The sequence below is a fragment of the Schistocerca americana genome, chromosome 1 (genome assembly GCF_021461395.2).
Source record: "Schistocerca americana isolate TAMUIC-IGC-003095 chromosome 1, iqSchAmer2.1, whole genome shotgun sequence".
Lineage (NCBI taxonomy): Eukaryota > Metazoa > Arthropoda > Insecta > Orthoptera > Acrididae > Schistocerca > Schistocerca americana.
The window spans coordinates 702157891-702184868 of NC_060119.1; positions in this window are offsets into that span (position 1 = coordinate 702157891).

Sequence of the window (26978 nt, forward strand, 5' to 3'; positions counted from 1 at the left end):
TCGGACAGTCAATTAACGTGCCAGGTAAATGTTGTCCCATGTAACAGTTTCACACGTAATACAGTATAAAAACTGGCATGACCAGGGCTCGTACCTACGACCCTGGGTTCAACAAACTAACGTCCTACCGACTTCCCCACGGGACCTCTACACGACAGACGCTCACTGTTACGCTTTGTCTGTGTTCCGTTGGTCAGGTGTTACTTATTACTTACCGTTTACGCACGTTCTGCAGGACGCAGAAGACAAACTAAATCGGAATTTCTGTTGGTACTTATCGTACAACGTTTGTACCGATCTAACACTCTGACATCTGGAGGTTTGGGTGGCAATATAATCCTGAAATGGAAATGTGTGCGCGATGTGAAAAGATCACAGGAAGTGCAAAGCTTAATGACAAATCATTTGGCTTAAAGCAGTGTCGAAATGCTACGACAGTGCATCCCAAACATTGTCCAGAGCAGGCCGTTCATCGAAGCTGGCGCAGGCGTTCAGTGTAGACAGAGCATGTCTTTGGGTTGCTGCGGATGAAGTGAATTACACTAACAGCAAGTCCTTAATATCACACTGTTTTCGCTGCTGCGCAGGGGGCACTGTATCTTCTTAAGGCTGTGATGCGTTTGTAGCGTGTTTGGTGTACCATAAAATGCTAGACGACGTGGTTCAATAAATCACATAGCAAGCCTCTCTGCAAGAATGGGGACGCAACAGATGTCAATTATTACCGTCGAGAAAGTATTATACTCAAGAGTGGTTAGTCATCTCAGCGGTAATGGGATACTTATTAAATAGCAGATCGAGTTTCAAAAATGCTGTTCCAGTGAGACAGCAATATACAATTTCACTGCCCACATAATAGAGTCTTTAAATAGTAAAATGTCACCAATAGGAATTTTCTGACATTATGTTACAGAAATTACAGTTCTGTGGTATAAATGGAATGAGCTAACTCGGAACTTTGAAAAAACACACTATATCCAGTTTTCTGCTGCAAGAACTACAATTTCTTCAATAAATGTAACACATCATTAGAAGTCAGTAGCCGGGGCAGAGCGTATAAGGGGCGTTGAGAAAGAAACGAGCCGGAGTCTGGAATGCACAAACCTTGACAGGGGGGTGGGGTTGGGGGGTGGTAATATCGTGACGTGTGTAACGAGGTGTGGTTCCTCGCTAGACGGCACGCGTGGACGTCACGTGACTGACAAGGGCTAGCAGCAGCATGCATCAATTGTCCAACGCTGCCCGTCGCATTGCAAACAGTGACATGGAGGCGTCAAAAGACCAGCAAAGAGGCGTTGTTCGTTTTCTGATAGCGGAAGGAGTAGGAGGAACGGACATTCATCGACGAATGTCATAAGTTTACGGCGAATATTGCATGCCCCTTGCAAGGGCCAAGGCATGACATAAGCGTTTCAGGGGAGGACTGGTGTCGTTAGCTGATTATGCATGGTCTGGACCACCAGACTGCATTACCGATGACATTGTGCAGCTGGTGGATTGCACTCATTACCCAGGAGCGACGAGTGACACTGAAAGCCATAGCCGCCGCGGACGGATTGAGCGTCAGAAATGTTCACACCATCATGAACGAACGACTGCACACGCGCAAAGTGTGTTGTGCCCAGTCGGTGCTTCACAGTCTTCAACCACATCAGGAAGCGTGTCGAATGACCCACTGTCTTGCTCGTCTGTAGCGCTATGCTTAGGAAGGGAATGCTTTCCTGGCACGAGTGGTGGCTGGGGATGAATCATGGTGTCATCACTTCGAACCAGAATCAAAACGACAAAGTCTTTAGTGGAAGCATTCAGGGTCACTACCACCAAAAAACGCCATCCACACGAGTGCCGGAAAGGTTATGCTGACGTTCTTCTTTGACCAAGATGGCCCCCTTCTGATCCACTTCCTGCAGCAAGGGACAACAGTGAGTGCCCAGCGCTACTTGCAAAGCTTGACCACCCTTCGCCAAACGGTCAATCATAACGACCAGGCAATCTCACATGTAGGGTCATTCTGCACCACGACAATACAAAGCCTCATACGGCCAACACAGTCGCGGCACTCCTGCAGAAACTCAAATGGGGGCTTCTCGACCAACCTCCGTACAGTCCCGACCCCTCTCCCTGTGGTTACGCCATTTTTGGTCCCCTTAAAAAGGCTCTGAGGGGCATAGTGGGACAGGTGTCTCAACAGCCGGGATCAGCACTTCTAACATACAGGTACTGGTTTCTGTAATTATGCGTCCGGCTCGTTTCTTGTTGAACGCCCCTTATACTACGTTTTAGAGTGAACATATAGAGTCTTAATTGGAAAATTCACGTTTCGGATCTCCTAAAGCGACTACGTTCAGCAAGTTTTGTAGTGAAAATAATTGTCAATTTTCAGGATATGGAAATTACACTACTGGCGATTAAAATTGCTACACCAAGAAGAAATGCAGATGATAAACGGGTATTCATTGAACAAATATATTACACTAGAACTGACATGTAATTACATTTTCACGCAATTTGGGTGCATAGAACCTCAGAAATCAGTACCCAGAATAACCACCTCTGGCGGTAATAACGGCCGTAATAACGCCTGGGCATTGAGTCAAACAGAGCTTGGATGGCGTGTACAGGCACAGCTGCCCATGCAGCTTCAACACGATACCACAGTTCATCAAGAGTAGTGACTGGCGTATTGTGACGAGCCAGTTGCTCGGCCACCATTGACCAGACGTTTTCAATTGGTGAGGGATCTGGAGAATGTGCTGGCCAGGGCAGCAGTCCAACATTTCCTGTATCCAGAAAGGCCCGTACAGGACCTGCAACATGCGGTCGTGCATAATCCTGTTGAAATGTAGGGTTTCGCAGGGAACGAATGAAAGGTAGAGCCACGCGTCGTAACACATCTGAAATGTAACGTCCACTGTTCGAAGTGCCGTCAATGCGAACAAGAGGTGACCGAGACGTGTAACGAATAGCACCCCATACTATCAGGCCGAGTGATACGCCAGTATGGCGATGACGAATACACGCTTCCAATGTGTGTTCACCGCGATGTCGCCAAAGACGGATGTATCATCATGATGCCGTAAACAGAACCTGGATTCATCCGAAAAAATGACGTTTTGCCATTCGTGCACCCAGGTTCGACGTCGAGTACACCATCGCAGGCGCTCCTGTCTGTGATGCAGCGTCAAGGGTAACCGCAGCCATGGTCTCCGAGCTGACAGTCCATGCTGCTGCAAACGTCGTCGAACTGTTCTTGCAGATGGTTGTTGTCTTGCAAACGTGCCCATCTGTTGACTCAGGGATCGACACGTGGCTGCACGATCCGTTACAGCCATGCGGATAAGATGCCTGTCATCTCGACTGCTAGTGATACGAGGCCGTTGGGATCCAGCACGGCGTTCCGTGTTACCCTCCTGAACCCACCGATTCCATATTCTTCTAACAGTCATTGGATCTCAAAGACGTGAGCAGCAATGTCGCGTTATGATAAACCGCAATCGCGATAGCCTACAATCCGATCTTTATCAAAGTCGGAAACGTGATGGTTCGCCTTTCTCCTCCTTACACGAGGCATCACAACAACATTTCACCAGGTAACGCCGGTCAACTGCTGTTTGTGTATGACAAATCGGTTGGAAACTTTCCTCATGTCAGCACGTTATAGGTGTCGCCACCGGCGCCAACCTTGTGTGAATGCTCTGGAAAGCTAATCATTTACATATCACAGTATCTTGTTCCTGTCGGTTAAATTTCGCGTCTGTAGCACGTCATCTTCGCGGTGTAGCAATTTTAATGGTCAGTAGTGTAGTAAGCTAAGATATTCTGTACACTTCCACTTTCTGATAATGTCATACGGAATAATATTTTGAGGTAACTCAACACTTTGGCAAAATGTATGCACTTCCCAAAAGAAAGTGGTAAGAATAATGTGTGGGGCTCATAGTCGCATCTCTTGTAGGCATCGGTTTAAAAGATTACGAATTCTTACAACAGCCTCACAGTGCATTTACTCAAATCAAATTTGTTCTCAACAACATGGATCAGTTTAAAAACAACAGTGATATTCGCGATTACATTACCAGAAGAAAGAAAGAGTTACATTATCCTCTACATCACCTATCTTTGACACAGACAGGGGTGAGATATGGTAGTGTAAAACTTTTCGATACATTACCAGATGAAATAAAAAGTAATAGTTTCAAAAATAAATTGGAATCACATTTCTCTGACAACTCCTTCTATATCATAGATGAATTCTTGAATATAAATAAATAAATTTATAGGTATAATGCATTAGTGCCACTTAAGGGAATGGGATAGGTAATAAAAATTTTAAACTGAAAAAAGAAGACCCTTGACTCGTGTGTGCATTTTTTATGCACTTGACACGTTCCACATCATAACGGATACCGATATTGATCAGTGGAACAACTAACTAACTAAATAACTAACTAGTTCGGCAAATTCGTCGATGACGAAGTAACTGTTGACATAAAAACAGTTTTGTAAATCAAGTTACAGGTTATATGTATATATGTGTGATTTGTAATGTGACGACATTATCACGAAAAAAATTGTTTTTAACATTATTGCGACTCGAGTGAATTTAATGAATTGGTACTATATTACTAAAAGATATCTAATTTTGGGCAGATTGTGGATATACGAACGCTCAACTATACTGTGTGAATAAGAATTAGAATTTGGCTGGCTCTGAGCACTATGCGACTTAACTTCTGAGGTCATCAGTCGCCTAGAACTTAGAACTAATTGAACCTAACTAACCTAAGGACATCACACACATCCATGCCCGAGGCAGGATTCGAACCTGCGACCGTAGCGGTCACGCGGTTCCAGACTGAAGCGCTTAGAACCGCACGGCCACACCGGCCGGCAATAAGAATTTCCTATCAGATTGCTGTAGACTTCAAATCAAGTACTGAGAGCGAATAAGTTCCAGAAACTTTTGTAACAGCTGTGGAACAGCGCGTGGTAGGGACCAACATTTCACACTCTGCACGCTTCGGAGTAGCCGTTCCGTGTGATTGTAGCACCACCAACGATGTCCTAGAGCCTTGCTTCCCAAAATGACGTTTTCTGAAGGGTAAAACGAAAAAGGATTTATTTGTGGTTGAGTCGAGAAGCTGGATTACGTGAAAAGAAATCATCTCTGTTATTCCTGTTTTCGTTATACTCTAAGTATGAAAACAGGAATTACTCAAGATAATCAAATACAATCATTATCGCTTAATGTGATGCGACGGAAGCCACAGTTTGTCATGTCAAGCGAATGTTTTTCAAAAAATGTTCAAATATGTGTGAAATCTTATGGGACTTAACTGCTAAGGTCATCAGTCTCTAAGCTTACACACTACTTAACCTGAATTATCCTAAGGACAAACACACACGCCCATGCCCTAGGGAGGACTCGAACCTCCGCCGGGATCAGCCGCACAGTTCATGACTGCAGCGCCAAAGACAGCTCGGCTAATCCCGCGCGGCAAATGTTTCTCAAATTCGTGCACATTCAGCTTTGACTACAACTTATACTAATCAACTAATTTCTTCGCGGCTCGTCCATTTGTTAGACCAAATCACTCTCTCATTGAGTCACGTATTTGCACGCCGACAATGCAAAATTTTCTAGACTGGCTTGGCTCGTGAATTTGTTTGGAGGAATCAGTCCACATATGATTGGCTTCCAAGAAAATTTTAATGAATATTTTGAGTGCTCAAAATAAAATTGGCAGTTTTCTTTGCGAACCTGTACCGTGCGAAGACAGGCCTGCCGAATAGGAAGCTTCTGTGTTTTCAGAACTGACTGCTGTATTCGACTCAGGCAATGAAAAAAAATATTCATTCTCAGATGAAATAAGTGTATACTTCTTGTGAATAATAAAATCTGTTAGCAACTATTTTCATGTGGCAAACTAAATGTAAATTTCTGTGCTCTAAGACTATTTTCTGTGAATGAAGGAATGTTTTCATAAAGTGAAATTCAAACTAAAATTCTAAAATCGGTTGGTTTATATTTCGCAAAGAAGACGCACAGAAAATAAGTGTTGATAGATGTGGCAACATTTCGACGAAAAGCTTATGAGTGTTATGGATCACTGTTTCTTTTTTTAAGCCGTGTGAATACTTATTCCATTTCCCAACAAAGGCGGCAGCAGTGAAAACGTAAGTGATGAGCCAAATACATTGAACGTTAACTAAATATCACTTCGATGTTTATTTTTATATTATTTTGAAAATAAAAATTATTGATCTAAAGTTTCATTAGGGAGGCCACCAAACTTTACGTTTTGGCTGATATCTCATCTCATTCGGTGGTAATGGTATCAGAAAAATCGGACACGTCTGCCACTCTAACCAGTCCTTACGATATAATCTTCACTTAGGGGTATTCTTCCCCATCATCTCGATGTTCCTACAAAATGGTTCCTTCTTACACGAGTGACCCCATTACCATCAAACTGAACTTTATCCACTATTTCTGTCGTTTTACATTTCACTACGTTCTCCCTGGAGAATACGCGATGAAAATCGTTTTAGTGAGTGAAACGGCCTTCATTTGTTAAAGAGTATAATACGGCATTAACTGTCGATGCACCTGGGTGCACCCTAAACGAACCTATCTCTTCAATGCCGACAAATAGGTTGATCGAAATATTGTAGCAGTTTTGCGTTCTCGTTATGGAGATTTGGAAAACCTACTTGAGAAAAGCAATGTAGACGCCCAGGACGATTTTAACATAAAGATATTAGTCATTATGAATGGAATTACCGTGCACGTCAATCAGGTGCATCTGTACATGCACAGAGGCGCTTTCAACTGAAACGGTAAACGGTCTCGAAAACAGCTCGAAAACGGTTGTAAGTTTGACATCGCCGTCAAAACTTCTATAAAACTATCCGTGTAATACTTTAAACGCTGCAATGAATTCTTCAGACCATGTGTTTTCTTTAACGACAGTGAGCTTGGGGAAATGGAGTGTCTTTGTCAGAATGTGTTCCTTCTACAACTACTTGATTTTGTTTTTAAACGCACTCCAAGCGGCATGTTCTACTTTTCGTTCCTCCACCCCTCTTTCCTTAATAAATTCAACGGAAGAGCCATTTAAATCGTAAAATCGTTCCAGGCATGTCCCTTGACTTAACTAACGTACTTTGCAGTGATATATGAAGTCCCATTCTTCGTTAAGTTCCATTGAAAACTGTTGCAACTAAAATTGGAACAATTCAGAAATTTCACTGTTCGTACACCAATTTCTTCAAGTGCTCTATGCCTCCAGATTTAGCACTACGTATTTCTCGATGTACGGAACAATGAATCCTGTCTGTTGATCACTGTAATTTTTTGTGCTTTCATTGTCAACTAAATCTTTAAATTCTTTTTGCACGGTATATTCATCGTTTATGCGATCTGGAGGCTCTCATCCCTCTCCTTCTGTCATCCCCATTCATTTACCGGATTCGATTGATAGCTCTGTCATCCCCATTCATTTACCGGATTCGATTGATAGCTGCACTGCCTCTATTTGTGCAAACAGCCACTGGACCAGTGAATGTCTTTCATACCACGATTAAACAGTTTGAGTAAACAGCGCCGACGCCTCGATTCTGCCTAACTCAGAGAGTTGTGCCGACAGAAAAATGGCGCACCGCAAGGCTAAGTGAAATGTCGCGCTGTTCTGGGTACTTCCCAGAGGGACCGGGCAAAGCCGATTGACAGGTAGGACGTTGGCCCACACGCGGCCCGCACACGCTACATACGTGAAGTTTGGCACGCCGTGACCAACCCTGTAATACATTTTCTAGGAGCAACTTCTTGAGAGATAGCTGTAAGCATTACAAAGAGGTGATTTACATTTAATCGTGCCGATACGATCGGATACTGACATTAAATAAAGTAATTACTCCTGATCCATCTTGTTATAAGCTACCATGAAAATTTCCTAATCCTCGAAAGCGTCACCAAATGCCTGAAATAACGCATTGTATGACATTGAAGCTGCTTTGGCGGATGGGGGAATTCATTCCTGGCAAACATCGTTCAAGTGAATTTATAGATAAAATTCACTACTCGCAGCGGAATGCGTACGGTACTGGTACATCATGATTTGAAAGCAAAGATTTACATTATATTTTTACTACTAGTGTGTTGGATGTTGGCGGTACTCGTTTCATAAACAAACTATACTGTTACCATTTGTGAGGAAATATTAATACTGACTGTTCGCGGTTTCCCTTCCACCTACCACTCTGACCAATAATTACCCTTATGTTGTGGCCATAATTTGGAAATTTGTGGTAAGGTCTTACGGGACCAAACTGCGGAGGTCATCAGTCCCTAAGCGTACGCACTACTAATCTAACTTAAACCAACTTGCGCTAAGGACAACACACACACACACACACACACACACACACACACACACACACACACACACACAGCCATGCCCGAGGGAGGACTCGAACCTCCGACGGGGGGAGCCGCGCGGACCGTGACAAGATGCCGCAAACTGCGCGTCTATCCCGCGCGGCAGCCATTAGTTCAAGAAGGCAGGGCCATATTGCGAGATGTAATCTTTGAAGCACTAGAAAGTGATGCAGATATTCTTAGCTACTATGTCAGCCGTGTTCGTTGTTAATTTCGTGGATTGGATGTGGATACAGTGCATGCCTCGTTACCTCCCCTACACTGGCGTTTTCAGGCTCAAATGGCTTCCTATGACGTATCTCCGAAATACACAGAGCATATTATTTCTTGAAATTTGGAAATTAACTTCTCAGGGGGTAATCAGCGCGCTGTAGTTAAGCTATATTTATTGGTGTTAATGTCTTTTGACAATTTAATAGAATAAAAGTCCACTAGAGTTAGAAGCAGTTTCTTATTTGTTACACGACCTGTTTCGAAATCTTCAGGTGCCACCATATAATAATGGAAATCTAAATGCGTGGCATTCTGACCAGTCAGTCATGAGGGGTCACACCCACACCAAACAAACGTATGGACGCGTAGGACCAGTTGCCGAAGCGTCTGTCTTGGCAGCTAACAAGGAAATGACTGTTGTAGGCTGCCACGCATTAACGTTTCCATAATTATTTTGTGGCACCTGAAGATGATGCTTTAGGCTTCCAAAACGGTCGTATGATAAATAAGAAATTGCTGTCAACTGAAGCGGATTTTAGCTTTTTTTTTATATCCTCCTCAGTTGTCGATATTCGTCCCATCACACATTTTTTTTGACAGTGTTAATTCTCTGTGCTTAACTATTACAAGCCATTGGTATACGGTTGAGTCGGGAAGAACGGTTCGTGCTTTGAGGAGTGATAGTATTGGTGATTGTGGACAAAAACCTTCATATGGGCACTTGCCCTATTCCAAATATTTTCCGAGGTAGTAGACGTTTAATGCGCATTGTTATCAACTTTCTGTGTTATTTAGCACGTTGTCATGGTTTACAAAGTACCACAGTAGTGTAGAGGAATTCGAAACGAACAATGTAATAGAGGACTCTTATGGTTTACCAAATCAGCCTACAAAAACGACCTAAGCTACAGTATATGTGTGGCGCACGAGATTTGCAATATTCTCTCGTTATCTTAGCGCAGATTGTTAGCCCTAGAGAAAAAATGAATAGGAACTTTTCTTGTAGGAAATTTAATGTAGTTAAGTTTTGTACAGCGACACGTTATCGAGTTACCCAGGAAAATGTACAAACGTGACATTGAAGGTGTTCTATTTCGGTAACGATTCGGAACAGAGCATATGTCCATATGGATTTTACAGTTCAGTAATAAAGACGTTCAGATTACTGATTCTGGTATTCCAGAACGTTTATGCGATGAATCCAGATGGCAAGAGGACTGGCATAGCATTCGAGAGGATGGCGGCTCGAATCCCTGCCCTATCTCTAGTCTGAAGTTTTACCTGTTTTCTATCGCTTAAGGTAAGCGCCGGATGGTTCCTTTGAAAATGACACAGCTGATTTCTTTCTCTTTCCTTCTCCATTTGAGTGTGTTCTGCGTCTTCAATAATCTCGATGTAAACGGAACTTTAACCAAGCCTTCATTCGAGACCATGGGGATCGGGGAAAAAACTGATTGTAACAGTGGCTTGTGTCAATTTGAATAGAGATTTATCTTGGATAGCTAATACCATATATAATAGAGAATGTGATTGTTTTGGGAACGAGTTCTCTAATAACAATGCAGAGAATTCCGTCCACCACCTTCGGAGTAAATTTTTAATTATTTATTCAGCTTGAAAATCATATTGATTGTTAACATCTGTTCGTCAGAAATTTCTGAATAATTTGTATAATATTTATGTGAAATGTAGCCGGCCGGCGGTTCTAGGCGCTACAGTCTGGAGACGAGCGACCGCTACGGTCGCAGGTTCGAATCCTGCCTCGGGCATGGATGTGTGTGATGTCCTTAGGTTAGTTAGGATTAATTAGTTCTAAGTTCTAGGCGACTAATGACCTCAGAAGTTAAGTCGCATAGTGCTTAGAGCCATTTGAACCATTTTGAACCATGTAAAATGTATTGAGGAAATCATGATCGAAATATCGAGGGACCAACGGGTCAAATTGAGAAAGTATTTCACTAATGTCGGTTAATGCAGTCACGGTGATACCAAAACACCAGGAAAATCGCTAAGGAATTGAAGTATCGAAGATAATGCAAGGTAGGGAATTAAGACTAAAGGGGAACAAATATAGAAGTAACTACATCATACTTGGCCTGTTTTTTACTGTAACATTGTTCTTGTGAAACATTACTAGAAATAGAAATCGGATGAATATGGTCTAGACTTTTTCTGTGCCACGCTTCACTGAATGTGGCTTGCTGTAAGCTGTGGGCTGCCTGTGTTTACCGCATAAAATGTGCAGGCAGTCTTTTAGCGATCTTTTAGTCGTAATACAGGAGCGCAAACAGCGCATACGGGTCGTGCTGGAGCGGAAAGGATAATCGATCTGACTGTTTGTAGACTATTAAGTTGGCAGGCTGCCCGACCGGAGTTTGGGCACGGAAAGCAGCAGTCCCCGTGATTTGATTTTCGTGTCACGTTCTGGCATAATCAGTGATCCGTAAAAGACCGAAGCACTATTCGCCGGGCTGATTAGGGCACTAATTTTAAATGTTAGTCTGGAGACGCACAAATAGTTGGCTTCAGAGTTTCAGTGATGAGCTATGTAAATCCTTGTCGCTTTTATACTCCGCAAGTCACCTTGTAGCATGCGGCGGAGTGTGCTTCGTGGAGCAGTGCCATTTTCATCCTTTCCTGTTCCATTCGTATATATCGTGCGGGAGGAATTATTGTTGATAAGCCTACCTCTGAGCTGTAATCTGCCTAATTTTATCCTGATAGTCTGTTCGCGAGAAATACGTCGAAGGAAGCAATAGAGTGGTTGTATCTTCCAGGAACGTAAGTTCTCGGAATTCTACAGTAATATACAACACCTCTCCTCTGCATCTTCCATTAGAGCTGGAAGAGCATCACTGCGACACACGCTACGGTCGCAGGTTCGAATCCTGCCTCGGGCATGGATGTGTGTGATGTCCTTAGGTTAGTTAGGTTTAAGTAGTTCTAAGTTCTAGGGGACTGATGACCATAGATGTTAAGTCCCATAGTGCTCAGAGCCATTTGAACCTGCGACACATTCGCGCTAAATGTGCCTGTTACGGGGACGCGCTGCTGTTCTTCGAATCGTCTCTAGTTCCTCACCTGGTACGGATCCCAGACTGACGAGCATTATTCAAGTCTTAGTCCAATGAGAGTTTTTTAAGCTACTTTTTTCGTGCATGGACTAAATTTCCTGAGGATTCTTTCAGTGAATCTCTGTCTGCCATCTGCCTTTCCAGCGATTAGTCTTAGATGGTCATTCCACTTTAAATCGCTCCATACGCATACTCTCATATATTTGAATTTTACTGCTTCCAGTGTTCTGCAATCGGATAATCATACTATACTGGGTCATTCTGTTTATTCATGTACAATGCTTTACATTTATTTATGTTGAACGTTAACTGCCAGTACCTGCACCAAGCATCAGTCCTCTACAGTTCTTCCTCTGTTTTGCTATATTTTTGTAGCATTCTGACTTCTCTGCATATAACAGCATCATCTGCGAAACCCCTTATAAAACATCTGACGCTGTCCACTAGACCATGGATATGTCTATGTGTGTCTCTGTCAGAGTCTTTGCATCAAACGTCTACATACGTGATAAATCACGTCATTGGGAACAACTGTAGTTAGAGACAAAATCTTCGCAGACTTTGTCCGATGACGCTAAGGCATATCGCTGCGTGCGTATGGTTTGCGTGTTGTCTACAATACGGTCATCTGCTCCGCGTGTAAGGCAGTAGCCGAGCTGCTAAGCTGTCTTTCTCCACTTCGAGACATTCATTCATACATGGTAAGGTTTTCGTATTGTAAACCACTCAGTCAGGTTACTGTGGTAGTCAGTATGCAGCATATGTGATTTGTACATCTTGGTGGTTCGGCGAAATATTGTCGTCCCAGGGGTGGTGAAAATTGAAGGACGCGTAGCGTCGCCGGAAAGCATCGCGATGCTTTCTTTTACGTTAGATACGACATACTGTATTCTGTTTGCTAGGAACTCGTCAGTCCATCCACAAAGCAGTTGTGATATTATGAACACTCGTATTTTGTTTCGTTTATTTATTCGAATATCCTTTTTGGAGGGTACGATAAACCAACTTTGGTTTTGCTTCTTTGTGTTTAATTTTCGTTGCTCCTATACTTCCTTCATCCTTTGAGAGTGTCGTTCCTTTTCTTCCCCGGTCCACATTCTTCCTTTTTTTCAAACGATTTGTTTCCTGAAATCCTGTCTTTTGGATTGCTTCTCCAAAAAGTACTGTTACCTGTTATGTCCATTCTGATTCCTGTGTTTTTCATATCTTTGTCAATTTCGGTGAACCCTGTGGGTTTAGATTTGTCGCTGTTTAGTAAATTGAAGATCTTCTTGGTTAGTCTGTTACTATACATTCGGGTTATGTGGCCATAAAACTGTAGTCTCTTTCCCTCATTACATCAGTTAGCTTTCCCATTTTCAAACACAGCTCTCTCTTTGATCATAATTTGTATTGAACATTAGTATTACTTCTAAGTCCCAGTATTTTTCTTAAAATTCTTTATTAAACTTCTTTTTTAAGATCCGCAAAATCTTGGTAGTTTAAGTGTTTCTGCTGCATACAGTGTTTCAGGCCTTACCGCTGTTTGACAGTATATTAGCTTTGTGTTCCAGGACAAAGTTCTTTTGTTATATATGTGTTTCTCATTTGAAATGCTTTTTCTATTTTATGTTGTGTACTTTCTATGACTATCTTTTCTTTTGTGTTGCTGGTTATCCATTCTCGTGAGAATCTAAAACAGTTTGTTGTAGATATTGTGTTGTTATGAATTTTTTAAGATTTAGCGGGGCGTCACTGATATTTGTCGTGAAAAGTGTTTTTCATATTATATTTTTAGTCTGCTTGTTTCTGTAGTTCTTTGTCACTATCCAGTGAGTCAGTAATTAATTCCATGTCATCTGCAAAAGCTAGCTTTGGATTTCTTTCTAGTTAAACACCCTAAGTACTGATGGATTTTCCCCATCATCTCATTAGCTTCTCTAATACGCGGTTAAGAAGCAGGAGTGATAAACCATCTCCCTGTCATACTCCTGATTTTATTTCGAAAGGTTTTGACTGTTCCCCCATAAATTTTACGTTTGACGTTGTGTTTGTTAAACTGACTGTAATTGCTTCTATTGTTTCACTGTCGAGTCCGAATTCCTTTAAAGTGTTAATCAGTGCATTTTTATAAATTGATTCATACGCTTTCGTTTAAAATCTGCAACAGTTATTACGTATTTCAGGTTCCTAATTTCCCTCATTCCATTGTGTTTTTTTTTTAGGTTTAGCATTTCCTCTGCACGAGACCTTCCCTTCATACGTCCTGCTTAACATTCACCCAGTTGTGGGTTGAGTATTCCTTCAACTCTCTTTGAAAGTGTCATGTACAAGATCTCATATGTGGGTTGTAAGAGGGAGATCCCTCTATAATTGTTAGGATCAGTTTTCTTTCCTTTTTTATGTAGTGCATGTACTAATGACATTGTCCATTCTGATGGTAAGCTGTTTGTTGTCCAAATTTCATTAATGATTTCTGTTAGACGTAGAATAATGTTGTCAGTAGTATGTTCCACGTAGTGTCTTTTCCTGATGCTTTGTTATTTTTAAGTTGTTTCATGATTTCCTTGATTTTCGATGTTGATGGTGGTTTTGAGTCTGGTTTGCAATATAATATAAAAATTAAATTCTTCTTTTGGTGAATTGCAGTTGTGTAATTCTGTGAAGTAGCCCGAGAATATTCTGTAGTTCTCTGTGTTATTCTATTCAACCTTTTGTGTTTTTGAATCTATAAACTTTAAACTTGGTGGTGTATCCTTCTTTAAACTATCTTTGAATGTTTTATAAACGTTTCTTATATGTTCTGCTTAAAATGGGTGTCAATTGACTTTAGTTGATCTTTTGTGTGTTGTACTCTGATCTTTTTGAGACCTTTTGCTTCCTGTTTCCTTGCTCCTATAATTTTTTTTCTGTTCTTATCATTTTTATGAAGATGAAGCAGCTTGCACAGGATAGAGTAGCATGGAGAGCTGCATCAAACCAGTCTCAGGACTGAAGACCACAACAACAACAACATCATTTTTATTTGCGGACAAGATATTCCAACCCGTTTGTCTCATTATAATTATCTCATCACAGTCATCATACCACCAGGCACGCTTCCATTTCTTTTTAAGAATAGTAGTTTCTTCTGCAGTCTCAGTACTGGACCTTTATTTTTTTTTAAGTTGTTCCGAATATTTAGATATTCTTTCTTCCAATTTTATTTTGTAATTATTTTCTCTAGATAACTTTTGTAGGTCAAAATTTCTATGTTGGTGTTGGTTCTTTTTCCTAAATACCTACATTCACGCCTACTGCGCAAGCCACCGTACGGTGCGTGGGGGAGTGTACCCTGAACCACTACTTGTCATCTCCTTTCCCTATCCACTCGCAAACAGCGAGGTAAGAACGACTGTTGACAAGCCCCCGTATAAGCAGTGATTTCTCGCATTTTATGTTCGTGATCCTTACGCGCAATGTATGTCGGCTGCAGTAGCGTCGTCCGCCAGTCAGCTTCAAATGCCGGTTCTGTAAATTTTCTCAATAGTGTTCTTCGAAAAGAACGTCACCTTTCCTCCAGGGATTTCCATTTGATTTCCCCAAGCATCTCCGTAACACTTACGTGGTGTTCGAACCTACAGGCAAAAATATTGGGCAAACCCTTAATTTAATGATAAATAGGATATGGTCTGAATCTAATCGGCGCTCTTGGTAACTTACACGTTCAGTACCCCCATTGCAGAGTGTCTACTTACAGCAACGTACTCGAGTTCTTTCTCACCTCGAATCAGATTTGGTGATACACGTGTAGTTTGTTTTCTAGGGAGTTGTACGAAGAACATTGATTTTAGTACTACGTTATGCTGTCTGCATAGGCTTAAAAGTTTTTCTCCGTTTGCGTGCTTCTTTTATGTGCAGGGAATTTTTCTACTGTTGATCTGTGTGACGTTCTTTGCCAATTTTTGCTTTAAAGTCTCGAAGTAGTAATACTGGATGTTTCGATGGAATGTGATGTAGGGTGTTTGATACAGTTTGCCAAAAATTTTCTGTTTGCTCTTTCTGTGTTCTGTTTTTCTCATTTGGTGATGCATGTGTATTTGAAATAATATAAACTTTGTTTGGTGATTTAAATGTTAATGTGGAAAGTCTGCCTTGTTTGATAGAACACAGTACAGAACTGTATCGAACTTACTATTGAAATGGAGGGTCGCGTCATCTCCCTGAGCGCCTTCGTCTAGTGCCTTCTGGGTCTCGCGGAAGTACAGAGCAAGCTGGGTTTCATACGGCCGTTGTATACAGAATCCGTACCTATTCCTACAGAGGAGATTTACTGTCTGCAGCAAGGTCAGAACATGTGACCATAAATCGTTCTAAAATTCTACCACGAATTGTCGTCAGTGAAGTAGACCTATAGGTGTATACACATGATCGACGAGACAGGTGCTGCTACTTTAAAATCCAATGGAGAGCACTGATGTACAACGCAGACTTTAAATGAATAGCGAAAAATGTTAAGCAGATACTGATAAATGAAACGTGCCATTAGAAGAAGGCAAAAAGAGGTAAGTTACGAAAAGGACGAACGTGTATATGCAGCCTGTTCAGTATCAGGACTGCTCGGTGACGCCGTAAACGTCTGTGAATCGAATAAATAGTGATTGGGAGACGCGGTTATACATTACGAATTCATTTAACAGGGAGTGTTTGAAAAAGGCGTCAAAACCATTTCATTTCTCTTCGCATCGTTTGATATGAAATGCTATCGGCCAGGGTGGCAGCGATTTCATTTCCAAGTCACAGGTTTATAGGTGGTACATTATATATTACACTGATTCTTCTCCCAGCTTATTGTTACGACGATATGTCTGCATTAGTACCATGCTTCGGCATTAGACATAAAGCGTGTCAAGTGATTGACTATATCTCCATACCGTGTATGGATAACTTACAGAATCTGAAATGCTGTTAGAATATGTACTACGCTATAAAACGTGCGAACTCATTGCATTTTTGATAGAATTAGTTTCTGTTACCTGACGTCTGTCTGTGTATTCTTTTATTGAAGAAAATCAATGAACTGTACCTCATGCAATTGCAGCTGAAAATCGTAACAGAACAAAGGTAGAGAAACAAATCCGTCTATTTCGTATATTTACGCTTTTGTAACATAAGTCGTGTTGATATTTTTAGTGCAGTTGCTACTCTTTTTTTTTCCAGAGTGGGTCGGGAACCAATGCGTTTAACTTTTTACTGAACAGGACTCGTTTCAACTGGGTTGATACTGGTTTCAGGCGTTGCAGGTTTATATGGATACGTTATTCGTTACGCTTATTGCGTTATTGACGTTAAACGTGATGCGCACGGGCAGAAGAAGAATTACGCACATGTTATGACACTTTGAGTTTAGTTGTTACTGTTAAACCGCGAACATGAATGGACGTACCTACAACTTTTCCCGTATGTTACTGTAGTTGAAAGACGCCTCGATCACATTACATGCATCTGTGGTCAATATAGTCACTCAGCGGCGTACTCCGGGTTACCAATTGAGAGATGTGACACAGCAGTAAAATAATGGATTCGCGGTTCAAAACACCCGTCCATATATCTAGATATAGGTTTTCCGTGGTTTCCCGAAACCGCTAAAGGCGAATCCTGGAATAGGTCCTTCGAAAAGGAAATGTTCATTCCCCTCCCACATTTCCCCAAATTGCAGTTTTGCTACGTCTGTTATTACCGCGTCGACTAGCTGGCAAACCGTTCCTTCTTTTTCTCCCTGTTACCTGCCACCCAGTGGCCCAACAGAGGGAGAGCGAGGGTTCCCACTGGCGCCATGTCACAGCTAACCGGTATCCCACGTCGGCGTCGTTTTTGGAGGGTCGCGACGCAAGCGCGCTTAATCTCCCAACAACAGCTCGACGCGCGCCTTATAAAGCGGGCCGAGAAAGCTGATTCTTGTAAATGGGGAGCCGTTAAAGTTTAATGGCTTTCGTTAGGCGGAGTGCCGCTGCGTAATCGTTGGTATTAGCGGACCCCCTCTCCCGGGCCGCTTTACGCCTCAGTCTGCACTTCCGACCAAGTGTGTCTACTTTGCTGGGTGACACAGGTCTTCTTTTGCATTATTCGCCGAAAGATGTTCACTGCTAAAGATGCGCGGTGCGACCAATGCACTTTTTCAGTTACAGGACGCGTATTTATAGTATGATGTTTTTGTTATTATGATCTTCAGTCTGAAGAACGGTTTGATACTGCTCTCCGTGCTAGTCTGTCCTGATCAAAGTTGATCTCTGCATAACTGTTGCATACGTTTTAGGCAAGCCGTTATCTGTGTCTGCAGTTTTTACTCTCCACGCTCCCCTCCATCACTAAATTCAGCATTCCAGTATGCGTCCTATCAACCGAACCCATCTTTTAGTCAAGTTCAGCCACAAATTTCTTTTCTCCTCCAATTCGACTGATTACCTTCATTTTAGTTATCCGACCTACGCATCTACTCTTCATCATTTTCCTGTAGCACCACGTTTCCAGACTTTCTGTTGTCTCGTTGTCTGAGCTTTTTGTCGTCCAAGTTTCACGTTCGCATAATGCTACATTCCAGATAAAAACCTTCAGAATATACTTAATTTGTACTTTATATGAAGAAATATAATTTTTTCAGAAGCGCTTTTTCTTGCTATTACCAGTCTGCATTTAATATCCTCTCTGCATCGGTCATTGTTACTTAATTTGTTGCCACCGAGCGAGGTGGTTAGCACACTGATTTGCATTCTGGAGGACAACGGTTCAAACCCGCGTCCGGCCATCCCGACCAGGGTTAAAATTTCGTGACACAATTTTTCTCCACTCTGTGCAGGAAATACGTTTCACTGAAATAACATTTATATCCAAGCAAAGCAGATATTGAGAAAAGTTTGTGGCAAAAGAGAAAGAAATTACAGAAGGAAATTACAGTTTAATCCATACGAAATGCTGGTCTTTATAGGGGCATCATTTGACATTGCAGCTTATCTTTACGTGGTCAATGCGTTGAGACATTGTTGGTGCCTCGTCGGTGCTGGCGGCGTAATGGAAATATCTCTGTCAGTCATAAAATTGCAACTGGATTTGCCCTCTTGTTTGGAATATGATTCTCCTGTTAATCATTCCTTTGGTCACAGTTAGTTTAGACGTAGTCTTTGCTGCATGAAATCCACATTAATATGTATAGGCACTCTTTACACACATGTTTCTATTCCTAACGTCCCGTACTCAGTTTTAAAACCGTATGCAGTGCATTTTTACCCGCTGATCGCCAAGTTAGTCATTCCGCTTTTAGCAATACTGATCACGATTTCACAGCTCCGGCGGAAAACAGTAGGCAACCACACGTAACAAACTGTTTAAAACTCTCCACGGCGACAGATAATGTTCTAGTGCGCGCAGCACCTGGTTGGAACTGAACTGTTTTTCACGTAACAGAGTTGTACGAAATAATATACTTTGAACTTAACACTTTGTTTAATAACGTCCATGTCAAAATTTATTTTATACCGCGAGTGAAAAATAGGAACGCGGTCATAAATACGTGTTGCAAGGTTACCCAACACAAGCGCATACGCCACGACGCTGCACACCCACGCAATGCCGCTGTTCGACTGTCAACTGCCGAAACCGCTCTCGCATCGCAGTTCATACAACAGTGCTAGTATGCAGCATTGCCAGCCTTTCAGCGTTACTGGATCGCATAACTGCGTGGAAATGACAGTTCATTTCAGTAAAAATATCGCACATATCAACACCTACAATAAAAAATCAGTTTTTAGGTGTCTGTCCTGGATTGTTGTAGTTGGCCTATCGAACGGCTTCAAGGGGCAACAAAAAGTTCGCATTCAATATTTCAGCTGACTACTGACCTAATTGAAATGTGACTTGCTGTCATAATCTACTCATTAAAAGTAAATCAACACGATAAGTATTACAAACAGAAACTAAGTACTTGTGTTGAAGCTGATGGCGCACAAATATTCCAACTTTGTTCAACCATTACTCGAAAATGAAAACACTTACCGACTTCCAACGAACTTCACATATAACTTCAGACCATTACCAAAATTTTTTTCTGACAGCCCTCACAAAATGATGATGCAAGGAAAAAAATGTTTCGCTTATTACGTTTTCGCTACTCATATGGACAAACTTCAGCATCCGTCACGACGTTTCAATTTTTTCCTTCTTTACTACTAACGCTATTCGCAATACACTGTGCAGGGAATATCTACATATATCACTGAATGCACCTGCAAAGTTATGTCACTGAACGGCACACAGTTCTGAGGGACATGACTTGATAGGCTCTTAGACGGGTCAAAAACTAGCTTCTGCTTACATTAGTGCGCAGTAAAACTTCAGCATGAGGCGCAACGTTTTGATTTATTACCTTATTACTAATACCATTCGCAACATATCTTGCACCTGCAACATAATATCACTGTACAGCAAATAGTTCAGGAGATATGACGACAGCCGGCCAGTGTGGCCGATCGGTTCTAGGCGCTTCAGTTTGGAACCGTGCGACCGCTACGGTCGCAGGTTCGAATTCTGCCCTGGGCATGGATGTGTGTGATGTCCTTAGGTTAGTTAGGTTTAAGTAGTTCTAAGTTCAAGGCGACTGATGACCTCAGATGTTAAGTCCCATAGTGCTCAGAGCTGTTTGAACCATTTGATATGACGACATAATGAGATGAGTCAAAAACGCGCTTCTGCTTAAAACGGAGCGTAAATTACCTAATCTTTAATCATCCGATATTTCGTAATGAAAGCACTTGTCGAGACCCAACAAACCTGAAGCATAATTTCAATCCTTTTCCAAAATTTTTTTCACTTACATGCTTTTAACGGAATTACAGCGGAATTATGATTGCTGCAGTGCATCCGGAAGAACTCGTGGCCGGCCTCGTCCAGCGCTTTATACCGATTCCATATAAAAATGGGCGTGTCCGATTATTTCACGTTAAGTTCTTCACATTTTAATGTTACTGATTGTTAATTTTTATCCAAAAAATTTATAAAGGTTAAATACGTTTCGTAACAATTACTTCATTATTTGCTTACCTTGGAAGAAGACTTAACAATGGAATGCATCATCATCACCATCATCCTCTGGAGATCAGGAGCAGAAGAACTGGAAGTGAATGGCCGAAAATGTAACTGCACTTTCTTCATGCTACTGAGCATATTTTGAGTTGGAACAAAATTTTGCATGAGCAGCTGCTCCTCATACACTGGCTGCAAGCAAACATCCATTCACTGTGGAAGTAACGAGCCTATTCCTATTTTTCAGTTTTATAAGATTCATCTTACTGAAAACTCTTATCACAATCAGCATTTGAATGTGGAAGAGAGAAACATGAGAGCGCAAACATTGGTAAGGCTGGGAATTCTCTCTCGCCTAATAAATTTTGATGTTAAGTATGTTCCCCCAAAATACTTTCAATTCTGAACATTTATAATATTTACGTCTAGTTTTACGATAGGAAATATCCTCCAGTCGGCATAGATATGTTGTAGACGCTTGTCATCATCTAGAGACTACTCTTGGCAAACTTTGGCATAAGAGGTATAAGAGGGGGAGTTTTGTATAAAAGAGCTCTTTTAGGCGTTAAAACTGCAAGCAGTGGCAAGACGTCATCGTCAGAGTTATATCTCTCTTCCAGTTGTGAGCATTCCATCTGCATGAAATTTTTACATCTGCGGTAAAATTCTTTCATAGCGTCCCGTTTATTATATATTTCTGGTTTATGAACTGCGTTCTGAGCTTCAACTCCTAAATACATTTGGCTGTCAGGAAGAAACTTTGGCCTGTTATTGCGGTCAATGTCAATTTATTGGTTGCGACATACTGCCTGTGCACGTAGCAAAGCAACATTTCCTTCTACCCTTCAACCATCATTTCATGTAAGTCAAAAACAACAATTTTACCACTCTGGAAATAAATAATATGTGAATTGCGGTAAAATATAGGTCAAAAGTAAATGAAACAGTTTTTAAAAAATTGTCATAGGGATCGGTGAATTCCTTCTCCCGCAGCCAGCCTCTCTACGTATTTAGAATCAAAATAGAGACTCAAAACTTTCCACTGTTCTAAAATTCTCACTACAGCTGCTCACAAAGATAAGTCATCTTGTCTGTGGTGGATGCAACAACCTATGATTTTTGATCTACATACTTTTGGAATCTGTCACTTAGCACTAGCTTTAAAATGGATATCAATGTTCCTAGCTAGATCCTCACAACGTTTAGGAAGACATTTGCAAGCGTAATTGGCATATATGTGAAGCGAGTGACATACATTTGAGATAAATTAGTCCTGGACATTTTTCAGCTAACCGAATAGCAACAGAGTTTCTTGACCGAATCGTAGAATTACAGATATCAGAAGCAAATCATATAATACTGTTTTCAAAATCATTGTACTCGAAAAGTGAAAGCATTAGATTAGAATAAATGTTTTCATACTGCACCTTCGTTTGCCTTATCATATACACCGAGCTTAAAAAAGTTTCACAAACATTCCAAAGTTTACGTTCAGTTTTATGTGTGCCCTTATCAAAATATCTAACCACGACACACGACGTTTTAACAGATCCTACGTCTGCTGACTTATCACCAGAACATTGAATTTTTTATGTCTCAGTTTTTGTGCAAGTTCGTTCTAATGGCTCTCTTCTGTCACGTTCATTACGTTCTGGGAACATTTGGTGCGACGCGCAATGGTATAGCGTCCGTGATTTTAGAATCAGGAAAACATCTCTTAACTACACCCACCATGTGATCTACAATATTGAAAGGAAGATTGTGTTCTGACACGAATCCTGCTAATTTAATTTCAGCAGTGTGAGCCTGATTATTTAAAGACGCATCAGTTGTAGCTGCTTTCACAAATGTACTCAAAACTGTCTAGCTTTCATATGACATCACCTTCACTTTCTGACATCACCTTCACTTTCTGACATAATTTTCACTTTCAGAATGTTTTTAACACATCCCAATCAAACGTAAAAGTTACGGTACAGATTGTACATCTAGCCCTATCAGAAACTTGCAAACTTAAGTGACAACAGTGTACTTAGCGTATCACAGTTTGGATTCCAGAATGATTGCTCGACTGAGAATGCTGTTTATAGATTTACTGTTGAAGTAGTAAAAGCGTTAAATAATAAAATATCGCCAGTTCGTGTTTTTTTTTTCCAAGGTGTTTGATTGTGTAGATCATGTTACTCTCGTAGAAATACTCAAGTTCTGTGGAACGGATGGCTTTATGCTCAGCCTAAGAAACACAATGCAAAAAGTAGTGCTGAATAATTCAGACAGTATCGGAAACATAGAAAATTTAAGTGACTGGAAAAATAAATCACAAAAAAAAATCACAAAAGGAGGTGTACGGGGTTAGATTTTGGGTCCGCTCCTATTCCTTACAATAATGAATGACCTTCCACTTAACATTCTAAAAGCAAAATTGGTGCTTTTCGCAGGCGGTGATAGTGTTAAAATAAATTCCATTAGAGAGAAAGTAACAGAAGACTTGGTAAATGACATTTTTGAAACGATTATTGTTTCTCTGGAAATGCGCTCTCCCTAAATTTTTAATAAACACACTATATTCAATTCTGTACAACAGTTACTCATACCAGCAGTTGATGTAGCAAATGACCAGGAGTCAGCAAATAGTGTAGAATGATTAAAATTTTTTGATGTGCATATTGATGAAAACTTTATCTGGAAGAAGCGTATTACTGAGCTTCTCAAACAGTTAAGTTCAGCTACTTTTGCTCTTCGTAAAATTACTGATCTTGGAAACAAAAATATCAACCTCGTGACATATTTTGCGTATTTCTACTCAATAATATCTTACGGAATAATTTTATGAGGCAATTCATCACTTAGAAAGTATTAATTGCACAAAAGCGAGCAGTAAGAATAATATTTTGTGTTCACCTACGGACGTCACGCAAACACCTCTTTAAGGAGCTAGGCATTTTAACTGTGTCGTCACAATACATATAGACGCTAATGAAATTCGACATAAATGATCCATCACAATTTGAGAAGAACAGTGCTGTCCATAACTACGACATTAGAGGAAAAAATGACATTTATTACCAATTGTTAAAGCTGTCAGTTTCCAAGAAAATAGTTCAATATGCAGCAACAAACATTTGGATCAGTTTCCCAATAAGAGAAAATGTCTGACAAATAGCAAAGCAAGTTTTGAATCAAATTTTATATAATTTTTTTATGGACGACTCATTCTAATCCATTGACGAATTTCTACTCAAAAACTGGCAGCTATATATAAAGTGTAGCTTTATGAATAGAACTAAAAATAATCATGTGCTATTTAATGTTACCGCTAATCATGTATATATGTTGTAAACTGACGCGTCCTACGTCATTTCGATAAAAGAATCGTCCAAATGATATATGGAACGTGTAACTAACCAACTACTACTTGTAAAGGCGTTGCATCGTTCTCATCTCTACTGGTCTTGCTGTTATAGAGGTGCACTGGCTTGACGGCAGCCATACATCTTGCTTTTCCCTCCGTCGTGGCCAGTAAGATTACCCACTGTAAGCTCCGGGCAGGCAGGCGGCAGTGACTGATGTGCTGTACAGCGCCTATGGACGTCATACTGTACTGGGGCCGGCGAATACAGGTCCTTCCGCACCACTCTCCTGTGTCACAGAAGGTTCCTTTATTTATTTTTCAGTTCCGCAACCGTCGCAACCAACACCACCCCGTATTTGAGAAAGAGAACTGTTCTGTAATTAATTTGCATACAATAACCCGCACTCTTCTGACTGATTTGAGGGTAGCTTCAATACCGCGGCTTGCCGTGAATTAGGCGATGTGCGAACCTGAACAGTGTCGTTTTAGTGTGTAATGGATGTGTCACGCCTTTAGGTCCTTTCAACCTTATTTTGTACATACGAATAGCGAGTCGGTACGGGTTCATTAATTAGAGTGCATGGACGTTAGCAGCGGTGCGTCAGATGTATTTTTTTACGTATACATCTAAAAAAAACTGACGTAAGAAGATAAATCCCAGTTTTTTTTTTTAATTGATTCTTGCATCGCTATCAGCCAATAAACCCACGAAGTTTAGCACCTCACTTACCTTTTGGGTGCGTTTGGGAGTGGGAGAGAAGTTACACTTATATTTCTAAAATGATGAAAGACAAATATTTAATTAATTTTCAAAGCAATAATTGTCATGTACTTGTATACAGAAATTTCGTTAAACCAATTAATAATGAGTCAATGAGACGAAGAATGGTGCTTGTTTTTAACTGCCTTTTTTATACAGGGTTCTGTTTCCGTCGGCGCTCATTTTCAGTCAGGCTTAAAGCACGTTTGCTTCCTTGCTTTTCAGGACAGAAAGAAAGTCATTATCTGTCGTAATGTCATCTGTATTTTACTGCAGATCTAGAGTGTAGTTATCTGTGCAGCTATCGTTGGTGCTGTGTAGGTAATCACGTAAACTCGGCGTAGTTATAACGACACATATTACAACATAACATTTTATATGTACGAGCACTGACTGAAGGCTGTGCATACGAAAGTTGAATTTTAATATGTGTCGTTGTAATGAATCTACATGACTATCTATACAGCACTAATGATAGACGCGCTATTAGCTGGAATCTGGATCTGCAATAAGATCCAGATAACATTACGACCGATGCTGAACTTGTTTCTGTTCTGAATTATTTCACGACCACTCGGCATAATCATCCCCACTTAATCGAACCGATTCCTTGCCTTTCCTTTCATTGTTACCGTATTTGCACATTGTGATGAATAGTACTGAAATCATAATGCTTTCTATTTCTAACTACGTCAATATTTCGCAAGCCACCTGATGATGTGTGTGTGTGTGTGTGTGTGTGTGTGTGTGTGTGTGTGTGTGGAAGAGGGTACTTCTGACACCACTAACTGTTTCCCTCCCCCTTCCCGGTTCCATTCGCGAATGGCACGTGGGAAGAGTGATTGTCATTAAACCACTAGCTCTAATTTTTTGAATTTTCTCGTTGTGGTCATTTCGTGAGACGAGTGTGGGAGGAAGTTAAATGTCGGATTCCTTACTCTGTGGAAGGAAACTGTTACTTTTATTTTCTGGATACTAAAACAATAATTACAACAATTTTCTCCATCCATGTTTTACAGCACATGAAGTACTATTGGAACGACTTTAGCCTTAAACACAAAACGCTGTAACTGGCTTTTTTACGTTTCATTTAGTTGCACATCATGGTTGCATTTAGGTTTAGCCTCTTATTCTTTCATGTTTGTCGAACACCAGTAGTTGTCAGTTTTACTGGACTGTTAGTTCACTTTTATGGGTAAACGAACCGTAATGTTAGAGAACGATTTCCTCCGAGAGTGGGTATACAGTATTTTTGTTGTGAGGCTATGACGCAGAACACTGCAAACGTCGCTTAGCGAGATCCAGTCTTAGGATTTGCTTTTGCTCTGTCCGCGCAATCTCGTTTTTCCTACGCCGTAGCAACGATGTATTTATGTGTTCCCGCTTAGGGAACTTGACGCTAATGATAATTTTATGTGATACTAAACCGGCTGTTGCGTATTATGTGTACCCATTTATCTTGGTGGCCAGTAGGTAATCATTTTTTTCCTCTCTCCAGAAATGAATTTATTTTCCTCCTGTTACAGGTTAATATCACACTTAACATACAGAGCGAGCAGGTAACTCGTCGTTCAAGCGTTCATGGACTTACGGCGTCTGTCTGTATATTTCGTGTAACATCAGAAACATAGTTTAAGAGGACTGAAACTGAAGTGGCTTCATATGTAAATTTTCATGTTCGTTGAAGGCCCTTCTCGTCGTGAGAAAGTTTCGGCAATGGTATTTCAGTTTATCACATCATATACAGGGTGTTTTTTTTTTTTTTTTTAAAAAAAAGGGGCCGTCATATATTCCTTCAGAATGCAATACTGGGCAAAACTATAAGTTTCCGTACTTATATCTCTGGAAACCAAAACCCGTTGAGGTATGGGTAGTTTTTGGTTCCGACGACTAATGCGTGGTATTCTATGGTTCTGTTTACAGATGTGACAGTATTCACAAGAGATGACATAGTAAATTACCACACTACGCACGTGGGCCGGCCGTGGTGGCCGAGCGGTTCTAGGCGCTTCAGTCTGGAACCGCGCGACCGCTACCGTCGCAGGTTCGAATCCTGCCTCGGGCATGGATGTGTGTGATGTCCTTAGGTTAGTTAAGTTTAAGTAG